The 14,171-nt window shown below is 41.2% G+C and overlaps 1 protein-coding gene across 3 annotated transcripts in view; it reads right to left on the bottom strand.

The window, feature by feature from the left end:
- The window catches only part of ATP2B2 (ATPase plasma membrane Ca2+ transporting 2), a 418,914-nt gene extending 405,729 nt beyond the window's left edge, over window positions 1–13,185 (bottom strand). For all 3 annotated transcript variants that reach the window (XM_068420000.1, XM_068419996.1, XM_068419999.1), the window contains exon 1: window positions 13,112–13,185. The gene's annotated coding sequence lies outside the window, so the exon portion shown is untranslated. The remainder of the gene's footprint in view (window positions 1–13,111) is intronic.
- Between the last annotated feature and the right edge of the window lie 986 nt (window positions 13,186–14,171).

Below are 14,171 nucleotides of genomic sequence, written 5' to 3'. Positions count from 1 at the left end.
AGCTCTCTGCAGAGAAATGCACAGAAGGGATTGCAAAGGAAATAATCCCTGGTCCTGTTTCCCCACTACTTTTTCCTTTATTTTGTTAACAAAAATGTCTAGTAACCATGATCATTTTGTTCAACTTTACTGACAATATCCTCTAACACATACCAAAAGCCTATCTCAGAAAAATGATTTTTTTTTTCCCTAATAGGAATAGAAGGTGATTCAGTTTCTTGGATTTTTTTTCTTAATCAAAAATCATAAGATTTTGGTAATTAAAATTAGTGGTGGTATTTGATATATAGCTTAAAAATATTCTTCCTTCTCCTGGAGACAAGATTGAAATGCCACTGGCATCATCATTGGACTAAATAATTAAAGAATTTATTTGCCACACTACCGTAACAAAACAGCTCCTGAACATTTCATTAAAAATGCTGAACTTATTTTCAGTGTTTTGAAGAGGAAGCTTGATAGAAACTTCTGTTTTGCAAACCTGGTTTGCTTCATTACATGTATGTTCCAGCATTAGATCATCAAACACTTGGTCAGTTTACTTTCAATCTAATCTGTCATATCCACAGCAATATCCTATTGGAAGTTACTCAGTCTGCATATTTCATGAAGACCAGCTCATTTGTTTCTTATCTACCAACCTGCTTAATTACATCACATAGTATAACTTCATTAATTTTAACAGAAATTATATTCTACATATATAATCATTCTACAGACTGATTTTCATATTTTGATCCTGTTTCTAATAGATATTTTGATCCTTGCAACAGAAACTGCCATTCACACAGTATGAAGTTCAAAACAGATGAAGTTCATTTTGTATAACTTGAAAGTGCCAAACGCAGCACACGAAGTAAGAGAACGTTATGACATTAGCCATGATTCGTAACAGTTGACCTTTGAATCAGAACAAAATGGCACTTCTTCAAAGCTGTATCTGCTCTGATCAAATATAATGCAGAGCGACAAGGGACTTTCACTCAAATTTACAGAGGGGTGTTTTTAATTATACAATTGAAATATTTCAACTTTATTACACTGGGGAGATCTACATGAGCTTATTATGATTTTATAGACTTGATCTGGTTTAAATTATGAAACTCCTTTATAACTTCCTATGTAAAGATCCAGACTAGAATTTCTTTAATCAGCTCAAATGAATTAACTATTGAATTAACTATTCTTACAGTGTGCTTTTCCTGATAGGGACTTAACACACACACACAAATAGGTATACAGATTTGCTCAAGAGAAAACCAATGAAGTAAACAAAGCAAAGGCAGTGTGCTTTAGCACTGTGACTGATAGGCAATTAGCACTAGGTATGACTTGGGCTGTACAGACTTCTTTTGAAAAAGTCCCAGTACTTCAAAGACTATTTTTGAAAATGGTCTTCTAGATCTACTTGCCAGATATATGTCCGCCAAATCACCACGGTAATTCTGTTTCATTAAAACATCAGAACATTTTTTGGTCAAAACTTCGCTCTATCAAAAGTCCAACAACTCACTACTTAGCTACTTCACCCAGATTTCCATTAGAAAGAAAAATTTTAAAAAGTATCCTAGCTGTGAAGGTGACTCTCATAACTAATATACTGAAATGCATTTGGGGAATCCTGGGTCTGATTAATTTTGAATGATCTGAGATGTGAAAGCTATGCTGTCAATCAGAGCAGGGACGTGGGGCAGCTTTCTCAAAAGCCAAGTCTGTACCTCAGAATCCCTGACAAGGGAATGCCACGTTGAAGTTTCCATCCCAATGGAACTGTAAGTTTTATACCTCCATACTCCTACAAATGATAGAATTGTCTGGTTAGGTTTATATGTCCATGTAACAAAAAATTAGGATGCATTGTATTTTCATTATTTTAGCCTGATCGAGACATACTTTTTAAGTATCACCTTCTGACCAATCCAGCCAGCCCTCACAACCACTGGTAACATTATGGGGAGACTTTTCAGAGACAAGATGACTAAAAATAGCTGTCAATAGTTAGGATCCCTGTTGAATAGTTTCAAAAGTGACTAATATTTTGAAAAATTGAAATGGTTAACTAGATCTCATTTTAAGAAAATAGGTGCTAAATATTTTCTGAGAAAATAAGCCTTTGTAAGAGGTCTTACATAAGTAATGCAAAAATTGAGAACTAAAATGGTCTTTACACGTACTTGAAAACTCCTTGACAGAGTCCTAACTGGGGTACCTGGATTGAGAAACCCATGCTTTGAATTCCGGAGTACGGACTGCTTCACTGATGTCATCAGGAAAATCCTCATTGTATTAGTTTTACTAAGAAATTGGAAAGTCACTTTAGTGGATAATACAGGTATTACTGTATTATCAAAGGCAGCAGTTATCATTAAGTCTGACCAATTTGCAAATAACAAAAGAACACAATTTTTGGAATATCTCTAATACTTTAATGTGCAATAGTTCTGCAAGTTAATTGCTCAGTGCACAATGTCACAAATTTCACAGAAAATACTATGCCACGAAGGCTGACAGCACACCATTTTCCCGTGAACAAAACCATCCTTCTCTCCAGGCCTGTCCCCGTAGATACAGCCCCTAATTCAACAAAGCACTTAAGCCTGATGTTTAATGCTTTATTTCAGCAGAATTCTAATGCACATGTAAGTGCTTTGTTGAACAAGGAGGGATTTAGGCATATGCTTAAGTACTTCACTGAACTGGGACCATGCTACTATTTATAGAAAGCTTTTTGTTCCGGTTTTATTGTTCAACACTTACAGTCATCCTACGGCTTTTCCTTCTGTATACCCTCCCCTCACACAGCAAAGCATTTAGGGCTACAGTTTTCTTCCAGTAGTCATAGGTTTAAAATCAGAATGGATATCATAAGCTCCACCAATCTCATATTTCTTTCGCCATATTTACACAGAAATATGAAAAAAAAACCAGGCTGAATAATAGGAAAGTTATGAAGCCAGAAGTCATATATAATAACTGGCTGAAAAAGCCTTTCCCCCCTACACTGAAGAAAGCATTCACATAGGAACTAATCACTGCTGTATGCACCCATAAATGTTCATTTCAGTTTCTCCAAGCGTCCTTCAGTGTGTAATACTTGGTTCCACAGACAGAGAAATTCAGACAGGGTCATGTGTGAAGCAGAATTTTATTCAACTTGAAAAGACATCAGTGCTGTACACTCATTGCTGCTGCAGAGAGGCAGACTGCTAAAAAGCACTGAGTTGTTTTATGAGAAGACAAAAATACTTCCAAATGACTTCCAGTTCAACACCAGTACCTCTGTGTTTTCATTTAGAAAAATCTCTCTCCATTGCAGAGGAATCTGGACCTATCAGCTCATCTTTCAGTGCTAATGAACATATTTCCACAAATCTTTTATTTGATTAACCAAACTCCTTTCACAGATAATTGATAACAAAAATTCCACATCTCCCTAAAAATCTCTAAATAATCTGCTTTATTAACAATACCAGTGATCCACTGTTGTTCTTTTATAGATTTTATGTTCCCCATAGATACATACACAGGGCTTCTATTTTTTATATTTATACACAGATTATCCAAAGAAACTGCTGTGCTTCTGAGATGCTTGAAAAGCTGGTTGGATAATACTGGTAGGTTTAATTGACATCCCTCATTTAAAATAGCTGTAAAAGGCCTGTTTCCATCCAAAGCAATATCAAACATAAGACTCTTTAGGAATTCAAGTGGCTTAAGAAGAAGGGATTCATCTAGATATTTTTTGAGAATGGAAAGAGAGAGGTAAAACGAAAGAGGAGAGGCAGACAGTAACAGGCAAAGAAAGAGAAGGGATGATGAAAACAGCCAGCTCCTCAGTGGTGCGGAACAGCGAAGGCTGCGGCATCGGACGTGCCTGTGCGCTGATGGCGGGAGGCTGGAAGGGCAGGCAGGGCACTGCTGCTGTCTCGTTTGGTGCAGAGCCCGTGCTGCACAGCAGTAACAGCTACTGGGTAGCCCACCTCCCACTTCCCTTCCCAAGAAACTCCACCACTGAGCTTTTCCTGTGGAATGCTGGCATAGAGGAACCCACTTTGCCCGATTCTTCCTGTGCTCAGAACAGAATCTTATACATACTTGTAAATACTTATACATAAACAGCACCAAAGAAGACTCCATCATCCGTTTCTCCTGTAACTTATGACTTTCACGTCTGGCTACCTAGATGCATTGGAAGGGGCAAAATTATCCCCCAAAAGCACATTATTTCACCAGAGGGCCCTACCAACATAACCCAAACCCACTAAAATCAATGAGAGAAACTTCTCATCATTTTCAGGAGGTACTGCATCAGATTCCAGTAATCTTCAGTTGAATTCTTTTATACCATTATCATGGGAAGATCTCTATTAGTCACCAATTTAGAGTGCAACTTTCAAAGCATCCAACTTTATACATGCACAAATCCCACTGACAAGCCAACAGGACTTAAAATTCCATTCATCTCCCATTCTTGCCTTTTTAAAAATCCTGCCCTTAATATATTAAATATTTCTACTGCGTTACCTATAACTGATTTGACAATCAGGCCATAAATGTTACTTGGAAATGGTCTCTTGACAAGAACTCAACACTTAGTGCTAAGTTTACAAACGTGATATTCCCTCCTTAGAGCAGGATGAAATTTTAACTGAAAGAGTATTCAGTTCCAGGCAGGTTCTTCTACTTGAAGTGCACTGGTTCTCAGAACAGTGCCTGCAAGAAGACGACCAAAAAAAAAGTTGATGTTTTCACTTTGAGAAGAGACTTGGTTGTTTGTGTATACGTAGAACCTGCCACACTTCACTCCTATTTAAGTAAGAGGCTTTAATACTCTTTTTGAATAACATTAGAAATATCTTGCAGATATAAACAGTGCTTTGCACTTACAACAGTATTTTCTATTCAAAATTCTCAGTAGCTTTACAAGCAGTGATGAATTAACCCTTGAAACAGGCAGGTTAGGTCCATGCTGTGGCAGTTTAATTATTAATCTGACACAACAGTCCCCTAAAAAAGCAAGTCAAAACACAGTCTTAGCTCTCCCATCCCATACCCTAGCCATGACATACACGTATTTTTTTAATCTTTTCATGCTGCTCGCTTGAGGAGGAAGCATGTTATATTATCAAGGTGGAGCTGTGCTAACAAGATAAAGAGATGAACATGGAAGACGTTACTAACGCTGCAGTTGTATTTTATTCTGATTAATAGGAAAGCATTGGCTGAGATTTTCAGGGCAGCAATATGTTTCAAGTAAGCGTTATCACAAGTCAAGAGAATTCACTAGCACATTGAAAGGAAGATGTGAAAGAAGCATAAAAAAAGAAGTGGAATTCAGGGCAGCAACTTCAGCAAACTCAGCCAAATTATTTGTAACATCTCTTGAAGAGATGATAAAGGAAGCTCAGGAAAACTGATAGTTATCAACAAAGCCTGTATAAAATAGTGCAACAGATTATCTCAGTGCAGAGGGAATATAGGAAGCATTGTAAGATACTGTTACTGTTACATCCAGAGTGTTTAAAGGCTTTTGACTATCAGAAGAGGCTGTACAAAAGGTGAAATGAGCATTTAACAAAGAACAAGTAGAAAGGAATGGCAAAAACGTCTGCGGTATAATCCAGATGAGCCAACACACAAAAGGATCAACAATTAATGAGGGACATAAAAAGGCAGTAGGAAAAGGATCTATAAATACAGCAGAAGTAAGCGAGAGACAAAGATAAGCAGAGGTTCTAGGATTTAATGGGAAAGGAGAGAAAATAACAGATGGTTAGGAGAAAACTGAAGTATTCAGTACCTCCTTCAAATTCTTTTCATGTCTCCCTATAAAGGATAACGAAACGAAAAAAATTTTCTAAAGTGACTTTTACCAAGAAGACAGGACTACAGGCCTGAAGAAAAAAAGAATAGGCTCAAAAATATCAAAAGAAGCCAGACATACTCAGTTTGATACAGAATGATGAAGTTCAGTGCAGAGTACTTAAGGAATTACCTAAAGCCATCCCCAAACATTAGCTATTATATTCAATAATGCACGAAGGGTAAAGTTCCAAAGGACTGCGAAGAGGCAAAAATAGTATGTAACTGCAAAAGGAGAAGCGAGTCTGACTCAAGAAACTGCAGACCAGTCCACCTCCCTTTTATGCCCCCGAAGATGCTGAAACAAGTTGAATCATCACATAAGCACCTGAAGGATTAAGTGCCTGAAAATAAGCAAAATGTCAAACCAATGAAATTTCCTTTTCGATATGGTAACCAGCCTACTAAAGAAGGAAAACCCAGTAATAGGCAATTTATACTGGCTACAGTAAGGCTTTCAGTAACTGTCCAACGTGATATTTTCACAGGACAATAAAGACTGATACGAAATCACGGCTTAGCAGGGGACTGATATGAAATTGCAGCTTAGTGGGTGCACAGTTTCCTAAAAAAAACACCAACCAACCGCTGCACAAATTAAAAGTGATTACTAAAATTCACTGTCGATGGAATGCAATTTCACTTGGCACACTGCAAGAATGCATCTCACAGCTGGCTGTATACATTAACAAAGGTCAGTAGAGAAAGACGTTTGTGAAGAAAGCAGGTAGGGTTCATACCACCTTCAATCCACATGTGGACGAGATCAAAACTCAAAATAACATATTTAAGTACTTGTCAAAAAGTAAACTGCAAGCAGAGCAAGTGCAAATCTAGAAATCAAGCAAAAATACAAAACAGAGATAATCTGAGTTCTGCTGAAAGGGATCTGGAAGCCATCGTAGACTGTAGGTAACAAATAGTAGAATGGTATTTTTAAAAAGGGCATATGTCATGCCAGGATGTATAATAGGAGTGCTGCACATAAAGTAACCTTTCCATTTTTCTCTACTCTCCAGAAACTTAAAAAACCTGAGTCAAAAAAAGGAAGAAAAAAAGAATCACAAGAAAATTCACAGTAAATGCAACTCTGTCTTGTCATCTTATTTAGCTAGGGAGCAATAAATGTTAGCAGTGCCAAGAAAAAATACGAAGGGAACACTGTTGGATCGCACAAAAAGCAACATACTACTGTATCTTCTGGAGGAAACAAACTTGCTAACACCAAGCCCTCACAGACCAAAATGGCATTTTCTTGTTCCCATTGCTCTCAAATCCTTTAGCACTTGACACAGAATCAGCAAGGCTATAGTGTACAACACATTAATTTTTCAGAGTGTTTAACCTGTCCAGAAGCATCATTCTACCTCTTCCAGAATGATTCTTGTGTTATTTGCACTTTTAACCAAAAATGGGCCTACTTTTTGTCAGGGCTTTTGGACACTTGGGACTTACTATAATTAAGAAAAGCCCAATAACATGGAATAGATCTTTTCCAGATAAAATTTTGACATTTTGTCTTCATGTAATTACTTTCTACTTTTGATAGGCCGAAACTCATGCCAGTCTTCTATTTTTAGTGCACAAAAACTGATTTAAAGCTAGTAAGATACTTCACACATTAGAAAAATGCTGGTGAACATGTAGATTTTGTAAAATAAAGCAAAACTGCATTTGAATTTAAGGCTACAAGTTCAATGCAGCAAAGCAGTTGTATATACACCTAATATTGCCTGTATTACATACAGTTAGTTTTCCTTGTGAGTTTATTCTCAAAACTACCATTTTGCTTTTACTGACTGTAGGCCAGCACCTAAAAATACACGGATCTGTTTCCTCAGATGACAAAAAATTAAAATCTTCATTTTAGGAGAATAAACTGAATTTACTTCAAGCTTCAGCAATTGCTATCACCAGAATTGCTAAGAAATCTGATGATAGCAAAGACCATTCTTCTGCTCTTGATTATGATAGATCTCCTCATTTAATACTGCTGCTTAAAATCATTTCTAGATGCCTATTAGAATACTTTCTAGGAACCCATCAACCTATTGGGAGTTTCTGATTTTGGTTACAGAGAACATTCTCTGAAAAGAAAATTCCTATTATTTCAATCCTCTTAAACACGATTAGCCCGTTTAAATAATAACAATATTATGAAAAGGTTTAAAATACCAAGAAAATACCTGCATCACAAAAACTGAAATGCTGGATAGTCTAATATACGGGCTTATTTTGTACGTTCTGCTGAATGCAATCACATCTTCCATGATGGAAGATTTCCCATTAGTGGGAAGAACTTCCACTGATGAAGAACCGCTATTCAATAAGCAGGATAGACGATATATGATCAGCAAATACATTCAAGGTGACACTGTGACTTTTGCACAGTAAAGCTATCCAGATGCTTGAAAAGTACCTCCTGCTCATAATGAGATATCAATGGGAATATGGTAGGTGTTAGCCTCACTGTTAGCCACCAAAAAAAAGGTCCCTATTCATCAGAAAACTCCTGAATCCTACAGCATTTTAAGACATGCATATGGAGTGGAGATCAGCAGCTGCAACATTTTTAAACACGTCATCCCTGATGGACGATTTTATATTAGACATACTTTTCATGAAGCTCAAAATAAGTTATTTTAGGCATGTTAGTAAATAAATTAGGCTAAAGATAATTCCCCAAACACTATGGAATTAATGACTTATTAATCTTAGAAATATAAATGCTGAATAGACACAGCTTCAGTATGCTGGGCTTCACACTGCACCAAGTTTTTCAAAACTTGCACTGCACATCCAAGGTCAAACCACTGCGAAGCTTGGTGCGTGTGAGAGGGAAATGTGATTCAGTCTTGCAGGTCCAAATCCTGTCCTTTCAGCAATTAAAATCAATCCTTCCTTGATGACTTTGCAAACCCATGCGATGGTTTCCATAGATACATACAATGCATACATAATCAGACTGCTATGTGCAGGCAGGACAAAGTACCTCCTTCACAAGAAGCACCAATGAAAGAAACCAGTTTTGGTTCTGAAAAACCCAGTGCTATTATTTTTTAAAGGTGTTCCACTATACAAATAAAAAATTCATTGTGCAAACAAAGATTCTTGCATTATAACAACTGCACTACCTAGTACACAGTATCAGTGTTGTTGCTCTTTCACAGACATTCAGAAATTGCACCACAATGTTGCCTTCACAAGTATCTGGCACTCCAAATACGGCAACTTCTGGAAGCTGAGCAGCTCTTGGGATGTACAGCCTTGAAATAGGAGCGATGGCAAGACTGTAAAATCTGCCAGCAACTTGAGGTCTTTAGATGAGAGAAATAGCTGAAAGCAGATAAATAAGCTTCCACAAGAGAACTGTGATTGAGGCTATGAGAGCGCTGACCTGAGCATTCAGACTGAAAAAACTCAGGCTCTTCAGCAAGGATGTCTTTTTCTGCACACTTAAAGGTACACAAACAACCCTCCGAAGTACACTTCCTATTGTTCGTGTTAAATATGTAGCAGCTTCTGCCTCCAAGAAACATTTAAAGCCTTTTTGGTTTACGCTCCAGTGTGTGGACAGTGTCCCTGTAGCACACCAGCCATTTTATTTATCTATTACAAAATATTCAAGAATTCTGAATGTAACATTCAAAATATGTGAAAACAAGGCCTTTTACACAATGACCTTTAGATACAAGTCCATGCTGACGTGTTCGGGGCGACCCAGGAAAATGCCAGTTAACACATCACTTAGGAGATGCTATATTAGACCAAATAAATACGAAAGAGTTGGTCACACCTGTAAAATGGAAGTCTGAAATATTTCACTACCAAATAACTCCATTTGTGGAAGGTGAAACTTTTTTCAGAAGAGGTTCTGGCAAAACATAAGCCTTTCTGATTTAACTAATACTTTTGTAGCATGAATATACTGAGACCAACACGTATCTCAGCCACTATGGCATGCATTACTGTCATGCCTATTATCCTGTTACACATAAATATTCTCTGTCCACGCTCACTTTTCCTTTCTCAAAGATTTTAGATTTTTTCCTTTCAGCTAAGTAAAACTATTTTATCCTTTTGCATTTGCTACTTCTATTTGTAAAATAAATAGTCTGCTTTACACTTACCTTTACTTGATTAGTTTTTATGTATTTTTTCTTTCAAAGGACATCTTAAGTTCCACTTTAAATTTTGCAAATTGCAAATATTTACTGCACAGTACACATTATATGTAAAGCTTTGTTTTTAAACAGAATTCTTAAGTATATCTGACACACACATTCCAGTGGTAAGCTTCATCAGAAGTTTGAACTTCGTTCAAATGTTTAAAATATTTCAGTAGTCACACGATTTTGTCTAAATGTAAACATTCTTCCTGTTCCAAATTATCTCCTCCACTATCATCTCTCATCAGACTGTCACTAGAACAATCACTTCACTCTTATATAATTACTCTGCTTTTCCTCATGGTCAACACAGATATTTTTCCCTAACTGCACACATCATCCTGCACCTATTCTGAAGTTACAATGCAAGTTTTAGGGTATTTCGAGAATCACAATTTTCCTTCTAACCTCCCTTCCTATACTTTAAACTGTCTGTTATAAATCTAGGACAAATAACCAGAATATGTAAGTTTTGTTGACGTAGACAAACTCTAAGCTAACACCCAGAGGATTATCTATATTCAGACAAATAGTCCTACTTTCTAGTCACGTCACTAAAGTTACAGCTGTAAGTGATCTGCAGCACTTTATTCTTAGTTAACAAAGGATAAGGAACCAGACAAATGCACCAGGTTTGTCTCAGCTATCTACAAAGAGGTTGCTAATGCTATCTAGGGTGCCCTATTGTGTCTGATACATGACGTGGGACATAGCAGAGACTCACGGCCCTCTGAAGCAGTGCAAAAGGCCAGGAGGGGCACCCTGAGGCGTCACAAATGACACCAAATGCCTATTTCAGGAAAACCAAACCAAACCAGCTGGCTATTGTAATGGTCCATTCCCTCTCACCACTGCACTCCTCCAAAGCAGATCCCATTGAGGTGACAGCGTTACAGGACACTGTATAAGTATACCCATTATCTGCCCCTGGAACATGTCAAAAACAATAAAAATTTAATTAGCATAATCAGGGAATAGGCAACTGAATGGTTAAAAGATATGGTTTGGATAGAGAGATGTGCCAGAAATTTGGATTGGTATCACATTCAATAGCCTGGATAATCAAGAGGTTCTGGTCCTGGATTTACAGCATGTGAGCAAAGGACGATTACTGGTAATGATACCAAATACGAATTAAAGGTAAAATAATACCCTGCATTGTAAGATTAAACAAAACATTAATTCTATTAAATGTTAAAGTGGAAATGTTAATATTGACACTAAACTGAACATGTAATACATATTCTTTTGCTTTAGGAAGAACTTAATAGCAATGCTCACTTTGAAAACGGAGCTCAACATTAGCTCATAAAGTCATTAAAAAGAATACAGAACTAGTTTATTAGCAAGATACACAGACATACACAAGCAACCGTTTCTTCACATAAAAGTCATGAAAATGCTGAATTCTGTTTGAGTTACCACATGAAACAGTCACGTGTAGATGAGTGGACAGGATCAGAAACGAAGTGCTACTTGCGAACACGACCATATGCACGCAGTCCCACTCACTTTCAAAGAACTACCTAGGTAACTAAGGGCTTGCAGTATTTACCAGCAATATACCAGTACTCCTTATTTCTCTTTACTGTTTGGGAGTTGAGTTACAGCAGCATCAACTTTCATACTGTTTAAAAACTTACATTGTAGTTCACTTCAGCAGTGAAGTCCTACTCTACACCATTGCTTTCAGGTTGCCTATCTTCCCAGCACCTTATCTTGGTATCCATGCTTCTCAAATATCACTTTACTACAAAACACGCTTTAAATAAAAGAAAGTAAAGAAAGTATTAGCACAGGATTAGGTTATGTTGGTGTAATGTGATAAAACAGCACAACAATAAATAGGAAAAAAACACAAGCAAAAAAGACCAGCAAGAGACACACAGAAATAAGTAAACTTTTTGACAGTTTAATTAAGTAGAAGAGAAGTTTCCTCCACCTACAACAGGCTTTTCAAAGATACATAACGGAAGGCAGCATTCCTTCTTTCACATTCTAGTACAGTCTCTAAGTCAAAATTTTAGAAAAAGAATCCATTATGTTCAGTGACGATAGGAAGCACATCTTGACGACATCCGTGCAAAGGTGGTGGTGACAGGGACTACAGCAGCCACCTGAGCCGGGATCCACGGGCACCTCGGCGGGTGCTTTGCTGGGTGACCTCGGGAAAGTTACCTCCCGCCGCAGTGTTTCTCGGGCTCTGAGGTGCTCTTAACGCTTCACTGGAGCACTGCGGGGCTCTGAAAACTACTGCTTGTAAAACATATTTAAATCCCCCAGGGGGGAAAAAAAAGAAAAGAAAAAAGCCCCCAGCCCGCCGTACCCGAGCTCAGTTGAAGGCGCAGGAGCTGGGCGAGTTCCCCCGCCGCGGACACGGCGGCGACGGCGCTCCCGAGGGGCTTCTCCTTCCATCAGCGCATCATCTCACACAGCCCGGCCGCGGGAGCGGGACGGAGGGGCACAAACCTCCTCCTAACTCTCCCCAACAGCTATTTCTAAGAAGAGCGTCACCTTCTGAAACTTGGCGCCCACAGCCCGTCCCCGGGGTCGCTCGGGCTCCCGGGTACTGCCGGGCGCGGCGGCGGCGCTCGCCCGGGGACCGCGGTGCCTCGGGCGGGCCAGCGCGGGGCCGTGCCGCCGCCCCGCTCCCAGCCCCCGGGAGCCCGAGCAGGGCGCGGGAGAGCGCGGACGCCTCTGCCCACCGCCTCCTGCGCACTCCTATTCCTGTCACTAAAGAAACCGCCGGGATTGAAACGGGCCGAGACCGAAGGGCTGTGTGAGGCGTTTCTCCCCCGCGGCAGCGCAGCCGGCTGCCACGCAGCCCTCCCGTCCCGCAGAGCGAGCCCTCGGCAGAGCCTTCTCCATTCACCGCCCGAAAACATCCTTCAGCCGCATCCCGCTGCCCCGGCACCCCTCAGGAGCGGGCTCGGCCCCGGCGGGCTCCCGCCACCGCCGCCCCAGGCAGCACTCCCCCGCCGCCCCCCGCGCCTCAAGGTCACCTCAGCGCGGGGCAGCCCCGGGGGTCGCCGCTCCCCACAGCCCCTCCCGCGCCGGCGGAGCCGGGCCGCCGCTCCTACCTGAGCCGGCGACCGGAGCCGAGCGGAGCGCAGCCGCCGGGAGCGCGGAGGCAGCCGCTGTCCCCTCAGCGCCGGCGCCCGGGGAGTCGGGCCGCGCACGGCGCCTCCCTCCTGCGCCGGGCCGCTGCGCTGCGGTGGGCGGCGGCGGCGCTCCGTCAGACTTAGCGGGGCCGCGGCGAGCGGGGAAGCCCGGGGGGGGGGAGCGGGCAGCGCCTCTCCCCTCCCCGCCGAGGTGCCGGCCCCAGCAGAGCCTCGCCTCCCCCGGCAGGGCTGGGGCTCCCCTCAGCGGGGAGAGGCCGCCGCCGCGCCCAGCTCCGCCGGGGCTCCAGGGAGCGCGCAGCGGCGCGGAGGTGGGGGCGCCTCTCCGCGCCTCAGCCCTGGCTTCCCGCCCAGAGCACCCCTCAGGGCCGAGAGCCCCGCGGAGGAGGGCCGGGCCGCGGCAGGGGTTAGAGGGCGGGAAGGGGCGTCCTGAGGGGGCATGGGGACACACACCCCTCCACACCCCCCAGTTTAATACTGTTCAAGTTATTACGTTAAAATTCGCGTCTCGGGCTCACAAGATGTCGGGGCACTGGCGGGAAGCGCGCGGAGAGGCCGTGCAGGTGAGGGCGGCTGTGACCCCGCCTCAGCGAGGGGGGATGTAATCGCGTCCGTCAGTAGCAAAGGTTTACCACCACCGCCTTTTTTTTTGTCTTAATACTCACAGTTTTCAGTCAGAATTCTCCAAAAATCGCAAGGGAAAGGACTGACCCCGAATCTGAGAGATGGAGATTCCCACCCTGGGACACAGGACCTGTGGGAAAATGTATGTATATTTTCACTTTATGAAGGAAGTGTGATGTACAGATGATGTACATAACATAGACTGAGGAGCTAACACTCCAGTATTAGAAAACCAGTAAAACAAAGAACCCACAACATAGGTTTGAAGATACTACTTTTCCTAAAAAAGAGGATGGCATCTTTGAAACTTTGCCGGAGTGGTTAATGTTGGGTATTTAAACAAACCTTCCTGGTTTTACACATAGACTTAAATTAGATTTCATAACAGTTCTGTTGT

The sequence above is a fragment of the Nyctibius grandis genome, chromosome 29, assembly GCF_013368605.1.
Source record: "Nyctibius grandis isolate bNycGra1 chromosome 29, bNycGra1.pri, whole genome shotgun sequence".
NCBI classification, from domain to species: domain Eukaryota; kingdom Metazoa; phylum Chordata; class Aves; order Nyctibiiformes; family Nyctibiidae; genus Nyctibius; species Nyctibius grandis.
This window is presented reverse-complemented; position numbering and strand designations above follow the sequence as displayed.